Raw genomic sequence first — 11,362 nt, 5'->3', positions numbered from 1 at the left:
AGGAAGGAATCATGCGGTAGACGATACACACCAAAAATTACATACACAAAGTGTGAATTTATCAAAAAGACTTTAATGAGTATCAAAAATCTATACAAAATATTTTAAAATTGCCCAAACCTCAATATCCAACTGCCCTATAATACTACCTGGGAGCTCCCTGCATCCATCCAAGCACACATATCACACAGCTTTCCTATTGGCCAACATGAAAAAATATATACTTCCATATGCAACAGATGGTGAATCAGATGATGTGATTCCTATCCTACCAGACTGGTAGGGTGGTTGATTAGAGATCAAAAAAACCCGCTTGATAATTGAGCAGTCCAGTGTTGCAAAGCGGTTGGTCTGGAGTACTCCATTCACACTGCAGCTAAAGCATAGTCAGTACGACTTTTGTCCGGCTCATGCAAAGCACATAAATGAAAAGGCACAAAGACATCACAGGCTGACGATAAGGTGATGATTAGTCACAGCATTGAAGACAAACGCTTGCAGTTAGTAGGTCAATTGTCCTCATAGACGATCAGTATGCAGCATGCAGCTTTGCAATGACAATCAGCAAAGATTATTTACATCACATAGCCTGTATACATCATGGACATGCCGGTAGTGTGATGTAGAGGCAATGCTGTATAGAGTGCTCCCAGTACAGACACACATATGCCTTCAGCCCACAGCTTGAGAGTCTATCAACAAGCAATACCTTAGATGTAGTTCGCCAGAGAATGATTGCTTTATGCTGAGGTTAGTTGCAAAGTTCGCAAGTTACTCTCCAGGCCAATAACTCTCATGTTCTGAGGGACTAACCTGCAAACACAAGCAAAGTGACTTGGTGTCTGCTGTCCAGGCAACTGAGAAGAGATTTGTTCATTGAGGATACCAAGCAATTCCTGAGAAGGTGCATGGTCAAGTACTGGATAACTAGCTCTGCAGGTCAGGTCTTTGCGCTGCATCTACATCTCAAAGAGAAGGGACGGTCTCAGGAGGGGGAGGGGGACAAAGCAGAGAACTTCTCACAAGAAAGGTGAAAAAGGCCTTCAGTGTTAATCTGGAACAACCATTCTACAGGTAAAGAGGGGTAGAGGGCCCTCTGCATCATTTATCATAAACAAATAGTGCTATTTTTCTTACATAGACATATATTAATAGCATCACACACACACACACACACACACACACCTTCATTGCATTTAAACAATGACCATTTGCATAATGTGTGTGAATTAGCTCGAGTAAGGGAGGTACTTGTAGAGTCTGGATATTTCCTCCATCTTACTAGACATGATCGCTCGGTAAGCTAGATGTAGCTACATAAATGAGGTATACATTAGACCTATAGCCATGGATGAGAATGAGGCAGACTAGGAAAATACTAAAGTGGTCTAGATGATAGAATCTGTTCTCTTTACTGTTTCTGCATGTCATAATGTTAAAAGGAAGGGGGGGGGGGGGTGCTCAGAAGGCTTTCTTTCATCTTCACCTTCTGTGTCTTCCATCAAACAAGCTTTCCACTGTTCATCTTGGAACTCTGGCCGACTCATAATCTAGAGCTGTCATGGCCATCCTTTCACTTCACCACTCCTTTTCTCTGCAACAAAGTAGGACGACTCAGAATAAAACTTGGACAATCAAGCTCCATGTTCCTGGTCCTCCACCCTTCATCAGTTGGTCGGTTTTAAAACTTTGCCCAAACTTTTGCATGGTACAGATGGCTGTAGGAAGGAAGTTTTCTCTCTTCTCCAAGAACGGTATATTTTTCTTTACCTTCTGGAGCCCAAATGCCAAAGTTGTTCATCCCGGACTCAGGAATAGACTTTAGCCAAAGATAGCTTTGCCATGTATGTTTGTGTGTATTCTACTGTAAGTGAGCATAATGTTGTGTTAAGTGTGTTAAGTGTGTGGTGTTGCACTAATTTTTTTGTCTTCAGAATCATCTCCGTTAAACCCTTATCATGTTTGCCTCCTCCTTACGCTGTGTTGCTGTGTTGAATTCTGAGATGTAGAGTAATTTTAAAATCAAGGACTGGCTAAGATTCTGTTATCCCAACAGCGACACAATACAAAATGCGGCAATATCTAGAAGCTTTCCAAGACCGCATGCCTAATTTTTGGATGATCCCTGATGTCTTTTTTTTTTTTTTTTTTTTTTTTTTTTATAGACTGCATGTAAACCATGTGCATGATGCAAATAATAATAAAGCTGTAGACCCCAATGATAGAGATTGATATAATTATGTGCCAGATTACTGTTCAGTGGAGGTGGCTGTCAGTTGTATAGAATAAAGTGTGCTTTGGGAAAATTTTAGAGAAAACTAGCATTTTCTTGCAAGTACCTTGTGTAAAGCGGAATATATATTGGATAGTGCAGTGGTGGCCAACTCACAAGAAATAGTGCCTCCCCACCTCCCCCTCCCCCCCCTTTTGACATCAGCAGAGGGTGGAATAAAATACCTCCAGCTGCCCATTGATGGTCCTGAACTTGTCCGAGAGTCCTCCTACCATGTCATAATTAGTTATTATTTAGTATGTACTGTATATAGCGCCAACATTCTGCAGCACTGTACAAAGTATATAGCTTTATCCCTTAACAGTCCTTCAGAGGGGCTCACTATCTAATCTCTAATATACATACAGTATAGTCTAGGGCCAATTTTAGGTGGAATCCATTCAACGTATCTGTATGTGTCTGGGATGTGGGAGGAAATTAGAGTGCTCGGATGAAACCCACGCAGACAACATACAAACTCTGTGCAGATAGTGCCCTGGCTGGGATTCATACCAGGGACCGAGTGCTGCAAGGGTAGAGTGTTGCCCACTACACCACCGTGCTGACTATGTGTTGCTGTCTGTGCATATATACCTACGAGACATGAACCAGTTATCTCAGCATGGAGAATCATCAACCATCAGCCATTCTGTAGACCAGGGGGCCCTTGTAGTGGGCCAGCCCCTCTCTAAGGTCTTGATGAGACCAGAGGGTCTTTGTTCCACTTGCAAACTTTTAAACTCATGCTTGTTGCTGATTACAAGGATGCTATGCCTACCCTGCAGATTGTGCTCCTCCATTCCCACTAGTGCGCTCCGGTTTTCACCAATGCGCAAAGTCACCCCATGCTGCGTAAAACTTTATTTCTGTCCCATACGGTACAATTGAATGGGAGTTTGCAAGTGCTCCAAAAAAACAGTAAATGGTTTCTTTAGTCGGAACAAAACCTTAACAAAAATGCTACATTTCAGGAAATGAATATATATTTTTGAAAGAATATTTTTTATTGGATAATTTTAAAATGCCAACAGTGCTATGACAAGACCAATACAGTACAATACAACAATGCAGTCCAGTAACTATTACCCAGTGAAGTATCAAGGTCCACTCACCCCGGAGTCCCTCTCCAGAGAGTTCCAATATCATATATACAACAGTATCAGAATGGTACTAATCAACTAACTCCATATTATAGTAAGAAATCCATTTATTCCAACTTTTCACAAATCTTCGGGGGCATTTTTGTTTAGTACATACTCACTTTACATAAACCAGATCTTTATGCATATAAGCCAACCATAGTATTCAAAATCTGTTGGCCCTCATTCTGCATGGAGTTGGTAAAAGTAGGCAATCATTGGCCAATTGTACCCCCTCCATGTAGCCTGAAGGCCAACAGACTCTCAATATTATGAACAGATTGTGTAGGTAAACTCTCATACTACATCTTTGCTAAAATTGGCCAATCTAAATTGGATGTGGACTGGTACACACATCCAATTTTGATTGGCCAATTTCACCACCTCCATGTATTATGAGAGCTTACCTACACAATTTTTGACCCTTGTAGTACATGAAGGTGGTAAATTGGCCAGTGATTGGCCAATCAAGATTGGCTGTGTGCACCAGGCTTATGAGGCAGAGACTGTAATGAATCTATTTATGATTAGAGATGGCCCGAACGGTTCGCACGAATATCGGTGGTGCAAGTTTGTCCCGCCCCTTGTACTACATCATTAGGCTAAACTTTTACCCTCTACATCACAGTCAGCAGACACATGGTAGCCAATCAGGCTGCACTCCCTCCTGGAGCCCCCCCCCCCCCCCCCCGTTATATAAGGCAGCCGCGTCGGCCATTATCTCACCTTGGTGTGGGTGCAGTAATTAGAGAAGGGAGAGAGGTTGCTGCACATATTAGGGAAAGCTTAGTTAGGCTTGTTAGCTTGCTCCTTGCTGATACTTATTGCTAAAAAGCACCCCACAACAGCTCTTTTGAGAGCTAATGTTGTTCTTGTGAATTTTCTTTTTTTTTGTGGCCCACTGACACATGCATATACAGCCCTGTCAGTCAGTCGCAGCTGGCCCTTGCTAATTTCTACTGCCAGGCCCAGCACGTTCAGTGCCTACCTTTTCACTGCACGTGTGTGACAGCTACACATTTGTAATACTAGTCACTGCATACCTGTTCACGGTACCTGTGTGTGTGACAGCTGCACCTTATATTGATACCAGTCACTGCATACCTGTTCTATGCACCTGCGTGACAGCACGCAGTGTTATATTATATACCAGTCACTGCATAACTGTTCACTGCACCTGTGTGTGTGACAGCTGCACATTTGTAATACCAGTCACTGCATACCTGTTCACGGTACCTGTGTGTGTGACAGCTGCACATTGTATTGATACCAGTCACTGCATGCCTGTTCACGGTACCTGTGTGTGTGACAGCTGCACATTTGTAATACTAGTCACTGCATTCCTGTTCACGGTACCTGTGTGTGTGACAGCTGCACATTGTATTGATACCAGTTACTGCATACTTGTTGAGTGCACGAGCGACAGCACGCAGTGTTATATTATATACCATTCACTGCATACCTTTCACTGCACCTGTGTGGCTGCACATTGTATTAGTCAAGTCAGTGCATATCTTTCACTTCATCCCCCCGATATGGACAAAACAGGCAGAGGCAGAGGCAGGCCACCCGGCAGGTTTGTTTAAGGTCGTGCTGACGTGATTTTGTGCGGCCCTGGACCAAAGTACAGTGCTCAGAAGAAGGCATGTGCCATCAACTCACAAGATTGTCAGGATGTAGTTGACTATTTGGCAGAGCAGCGGACGAACTTGTGACACCTCCACAGCTTGCAGGCAGGCCTCCTGCCACCTCCTCTCCTTCTCCTCCTACTCCTCCTGCTACATCCACTTCGCTGTTGTCCTCCTCGGCTGAGTGGCAGTGCTACTCTACTGGTGCTGCGATCTCCTCTCCAGCTACACAGCCCCAGCTCCCCAGGGCCTATGCTGCATGCCAGGTACGACGGTGTCACGCCATCTTAGACATGGCTTGCCTCAAAGTCCAGAGTCACACTGGAGCAGCTCTCCTGGCTGCTCTGAACAAACAGGTGGATCAGTGGCTGACCCCGCACCAACTGGAGATCGGCAACGTGGTGTGTGACAATGGCAGCAATCTCATTTCGGCTTTGAATATGGGAAAGTTGACACATGTACCCTGCATGGCACATGTGCTGCATCTAATAATTATGAGATTTGTGTGTAAGTACGCAGTCCAGGAAGGTGTGTGGGCATTTCAGGCGGCCGGCCATGGCAGGCTTGGCCGATATTCAGCGGAGAAACAACTTGCCGGTGAGGCGCTTGATTTGCGATAGCCCGAAATTCAACGCTCCTGATGTTTAACCACCTGCTGCAACTGGAGAAAGCCGTCAACCAGTATCTCTACAACTACAGTACAAGGACATGCTCCGGGGAGATGGGGTTGTTCTGGCCGAAGTACTGGACACTCACGCAAAATGCCTGCAGGCTCATGCAGCCGTTTGAGGAGGTGACAAACATGGTGAATCGCAGTGAAGGCTTGAGATGGCCCGAACGGTTCGCCGGCGAATGTTTTCCCGCGATTTTCCATGGTTCGTGATCGCGGAGAACCGCATCTTTTCCGGAAGTTCGGTTCGCCCCCATAGTGCATCATGAGGGTCAACTTTGACCCTCTACATCACAGTCAGCAGGCACATTGTAGCCAATTAGGCTACACTCCCTCCTTGAGCCCCACCCCCCTTATAAAAGGCAGGCAGCATCAGGCATTGGACTCACTCATGTGCCTGCATTAATTAGAGAAGGAAAAGCTGCTGCAGACTCTCATAAGGAAAGCTTAGTTAGGCTCTTGTAGGCTCGTTAGCTTGCTCCTTGCTGATTCTTATTGCTAAAAAAAAGCACCCCTCAACAGCTCTTGTGAGAGCTAATCTTGTTCTTGTGATCTATTTTTTTTTTTTTGTGTGTGTGTCCCACTGACACTTGTGTTGCATAAACAGCCTTGGTAATTCCTACTGTGTGTGCCACTGCCAGGCCCAGCACATTCAGTGACTACGTGTGTGTGTGTGTGTGTGTGTGTGTGTGACAGGTGCACATTGTAATACCCATCACTGCATATACCTACTTGTTGTTCACTTCAGTCAGTGCACCCACCTACCCACGTGAGCGCACGCAGTGTCACTGTGCCTGTCTGGTACCTGTCTGTGTGTGACAGGTGCACATTGTAATACCTATCACTGTATATACCTACCTGTTGTTCACTTCAGTCAGTGCACCCACCTACCTATGTGAGCGCACGCAGTGTCACTGTGCCTGACCGGTACCTGTCTGTGTGTGACAGGTGTACATTGTAATACCCATCACTGCATATACCTACTACCTGTTGTTCACTTCAGTGCACCCACCTACCTATGTGAGCGCATGCAGTGTCACTGTACCTGCTCGGTACCTGTGTGTGTGACAGGTGCACATTTGTAGTCATTGCATAATTGTTCACAGTACCTGTGTCACCGCACGCTGTATAATATTCCACTCTGAGCATACCTGTTAACTGCACCTGTGTGACAGCTGCACATTGTATTGTAACACCAGTCACTGCATACCTTTCACTGCATCTGTGACTGCACATTGTATTATACCTGGCAGTCAGTGCATACCTTTCTTTTGAATGGATGGCAGACTTTCCCTCCATAACAGATTCTCATTAAAGGTAGTAAAGTCGATCAGTGTCATATACAGCAGGGCCTCCAAAGTCCTCCTGTATTGTTATTTTATGTCACTACCTAGGGACTTGCTTGGCATGCCTGCTGCCTTCCTTGGATGTGCGGTGGTAGCTGTTTCTCAGGCTCCAACTCCGGACCGGAATTGAACCCTGACTCCCTGGCCGTACGCTTTCTTTAACAATGGTAGAGAAAGAACCATCGACAGTATGAGCAACAATGGACTACTGGGTGCGCAGGCTTGACCTGTGACCAGAGTTGTCACAATTTGCCATCCAACTTCTGTCTTGCCCCGCCTCAAGCGTCCTGTCAGAAAGGACCTTCAGCACAGCTGGAGGCATTGTCACTGAGAAGAGAAGTCGCCTAAGTCACAAAAGTGTTCAGTACCTGATCTTTGTCAAAATGAATGAGGCATGGATCCCGGAGGGCTACTGCCCGCCCCAAGACTAAATCAGTCCCCACACGCAGCATCTATGCCTGCACGCCGCGTGACTGCCCGCCCCAAGGCTAAGTCGCTCCCCACACAGCACCTCTGCCCGCAGGCCACTTGACTACCTTCTCCGCCACCACCAACAGGGTCCAGGACTCCAGGTGGATTCCTGAATTTTTAAGGCCGCTGCTAGCAGCGGTCGCTATAATAATTTTTCTGGTGCGTGTACATGCCTGCCTAATTTTTCTGGCTGCACTGCAGCTGCAACAACAAAACAAAAGGCATGTACATGTGCCAATTCCCCTTCGCGATCATTACCTTGCCGCGGTGAAGGGGCTTGCATATCACAATGAAGCAATTACCGCCTGCTATATGAGTGTCTTGGGGGGGGGGGGGGGGGGCACATCGAAGATAAGGTCGTTGCTTCATTGTGCACAGACCAAATTTGATCAGCTGGACAGTCACTGTTGTTCTATCATTGAGCTACCACAGCCCGGCGACCATATGGGCTTGAAAACTGCCACGGCCTGCACTCTGGCCATGGTGCGCACCAGTCCAGCACGACCATCACTACACAAACAGTAGTTTGCAGTGCGTTACACAGTGAGTTTGGTGTGTCAGTGTGAAGCAGTACTCTAATTACACTCCCTGATTGATGTATACACATGCAAGATGGTTTAAAGCACTTTAGGCCTGCAATTTAGCATTCAATGTGATTTCTGCCCTTAAAACGCTGCTTTGCGTCAAATCCAGATTTTTCCCCGGGACTTTTGGCATCTATTCCACTCCGCCATGCCCCCTCCAGGTGTTAGACCCCTTGAAACATCTTTTCCATCACTTTTGTGGCCAGCATAAGTGTTTCTAGTTTTCAAAGCTCACCTCCCCATTGCAGTCTATTGCGGTTCTTTTTGCGGAAGTTCGCGAACCCGGTTCACGACCTGAAAATCGGAGGTTCGGGCCATCTCTAGTGAAGGTGCCATCAGCGACTTGATCCCATATGGTTTCTTCATGGAGCGTGCCGTGGGTAGGAGCGTGAACAGGGACAGGAGGAAGAGTTGTGGGATCAATTACCAGCAGAATCAGATGTTTCCTCAACACCTGCGACAGCACAGAGGAGAGGGGAAGAGGAGGAGGAGGAAGAGTCATGTGGGGAAGAGGAGTCAGATGAGGAAGGTGTTTTTTTTTTTGAGGAGGAGGCTGAAAAACAACCGCAGCAGGCGTCGCAGGGGGCTTGTGCTGCTCAACTTTCCCGGGGTATTGTTCGTGGCTGGGGGGAGGAGGAGAAATTACCTGACATCACTGAGGAAGAGCAAGAGGAGATGGATAGTACGTCTGCATCCAGATTTGTGCAGATGGCGGCTTTCATGCTCTCCAGCCTGTTGAGGGACCCCCGTATAAAGAAACTCAAGGGGAATGACCTGTACTGGGTGGCAACTGGCAAGGCTACTAGACCCTTGGTATAAGCACAAAGTGGCGGAGATGTTACCAACTCACCAGAAGGCAGAAAGGATGCAGCACTTGCACAACAAGCTGGCAAGTATGCTTTACAGTGCGTTTAAGGGTGATGTCACAGCACAACGGAATAAAGGTGCCACTGCCAGTAATCCTTCTCCCAGTCCTACCATGTCCACGCAGGCAAGGACAGGACGCTCCAGTGATCTCATGGTGATGTCGGACATGCGTACATTCTTTAGTCCAACGCCTCGCCTTAGCCCTTCCGGATCCACCCTCCACCAACGCCTAGACCGGCAGGTAGCCGACTACCTGTCCTTAACTGCGGATGTAGAGTAGACAACAGCGATGAACCTCTGGACTACTGGGTGTGCAGGCTTGACCTGTGGCCAGAGCTGTCACAATTTGCCATCCAACTTCTGTCTTGCCCTGCCGCAAGCGTCCTGTCAGAAAGGACCTTCAGCGCAGCTGGAGGCATTGTCACTGAGAAGAGAAGTCGCCTAAGTCACAAAAGTGTTCAGTACCTCACCTTTATCAAAATGAATGAGGCATGGATCCCGGATGGCTACTGCACGACCGAAGACTAAGTCAGTCCCCGCACACACAGCATCTCTGCCTGCACGCCGTGTGACTGCCCGCCCCAAGACTAAGTCAGTCCCCACACACAGCATCTCTGCCTGCAGGCCGCTTAACTGCTTTCTCCGCCACCACCAACAGGGTCCAGGACTCCAGGCGAAAGTTCGCGTTCGAGGTTCGCGAACCTAAAATCGGAGGTTTGAGCCATCTCTATTTATGATATGGTGAACTAATACAACAAGACAGAGGCAACCAAAAACATTATCATTAAAAACAGTAAAATAGTGTGTAAGCATTGACTTACCTCAGAAATGAAGAGACCAGTCACTTTCACATCTATATGTACCGCATACCAACAGCATTCACTATAAAGTGTCTCAGTACAGATGGCCAGTGACGTGCTAATAAGCTGGAGCTGATACAAATCTTAACGCTCAGTTTATGTACGTTCATGTATATTGGAATAGGACCAATAACACTTGTCAGCTTCTGGATGTGATGGGTCCGAATCCACTCTGCATGAAATGAACATAAAATGTACAATAAATTAGTAATGTTATTGGCAAGCTCTGTGACTCAGTGACGGAATCCTAGTAACACGTTCTGCGGAGCTCAAGGGACAGGTGATGAAACAAGATGAAATACCATTTCCCTTGAGAACACAATAAAAAAATAAGTTTACACTTAGCGCTGTGGTTTCAACCTGTAGTTAGCTTCATGGAAGCCACGTTTACCCATTCCTTTGCACATGTGTTTCTTTGTGGCACAGGATGGAATAAGCCCAGTATAGTTACAGGGAGATCCCCCAATTATAAGAGCCAATTTCAACCCCACAAATCCGTAAAACCACTCTAAAGTTGACCATACTCTCATCGATTTTGTTTCCTGGCAGATTGGATCACTGATCAGCCCCTAGCATGTTTTGACCAAAAATAGCTGGAAACTATAAGTTGGAAAGGGCAGAAAATCACCGTAGATCACAGACAGGAGTGGCAGGCGATTGGCAGTCCATAGCGTTGCATCAAGTAGTAAAATGGTGCGGTTCGAATGATTTTGTGCTGAACCCAATTGAAAATTGATTTGCAGTGTAATGGTAGGAAGTAAGATTATGGACAGCTTTATTTTGTCTTCCCAACTGTTTACAATAAATTTTGTATTTTCACAAAAAAAATTATTCTGGTGAAATAGAATTGGGAAAATGTACCCATCATCATTAAGTTTAGGATATTTTTATTTCCAATAGTTTAATTAGAATTTTGAATAAAGAGAGCAAAAAAATATTGAGGCTTATACAGCTTTACGTCATTGTCTGCCGTAGAGCTGTGGCTAACATGAAATCTAGACTACCGAAAAACTGGTCAGATTCCAATGGGTACAGTAATCTGTAATACTTGTCTCAAGGTCTAGCTTGGGTCTATACATGGCTCCTCCTGCAACTTGAATAAGTCTAAATAAGTCTAAAGTTGCCCATTAACGGTACCTTTTTTCATCATATGGGATCTTTCAATGCACTTTGTAAGGTAATTCTCGATTGTTCCCATAAACAGGTCAGTTAGGGCATTTTCTCCCTTCAGATATGATTGTAAAATCCAACTTTCAGATTGATTAAAAAGTTTTAATTCGAAACGACCAAAGAATCGTTTCACATAGATTTTCACTAAACACTGCATTGTTTTCTGTACAATTCAATTGTAAATACTGTGTTAAAATATTGCATCTGATAGAAGTATTGTACTGTTAATGGGCACTTTAAGGCTAATTTCCCCATGCAATCCATAGTTCAAACTTGGATAACCCCATAACAGAAATTAATAGGTACAAAGGGAAAAAAACAACAACAGAAGAGACTAGCAAAATAGTAAGGATAA

The sequence above is a fragment of the Hyperolius riggenbachi genome, chromosome 10, assembly GCF_040937935.1.
Source record: "Hyperolius riggenbachi isolate aHypRig1 chromosome 10, aHypRig1.pri, whole genome shotgun sequence".
In the NCBI taxonomy this organism is placed as follows: Eukaryota; Metazoa; Chordata; class Amphibia; order Anura; family Hyperoliidae; genus Hyperolius; species Hyperolius riggenbachi.
This window is presented reverse-complemented; position numbering follows the sequence as displayed.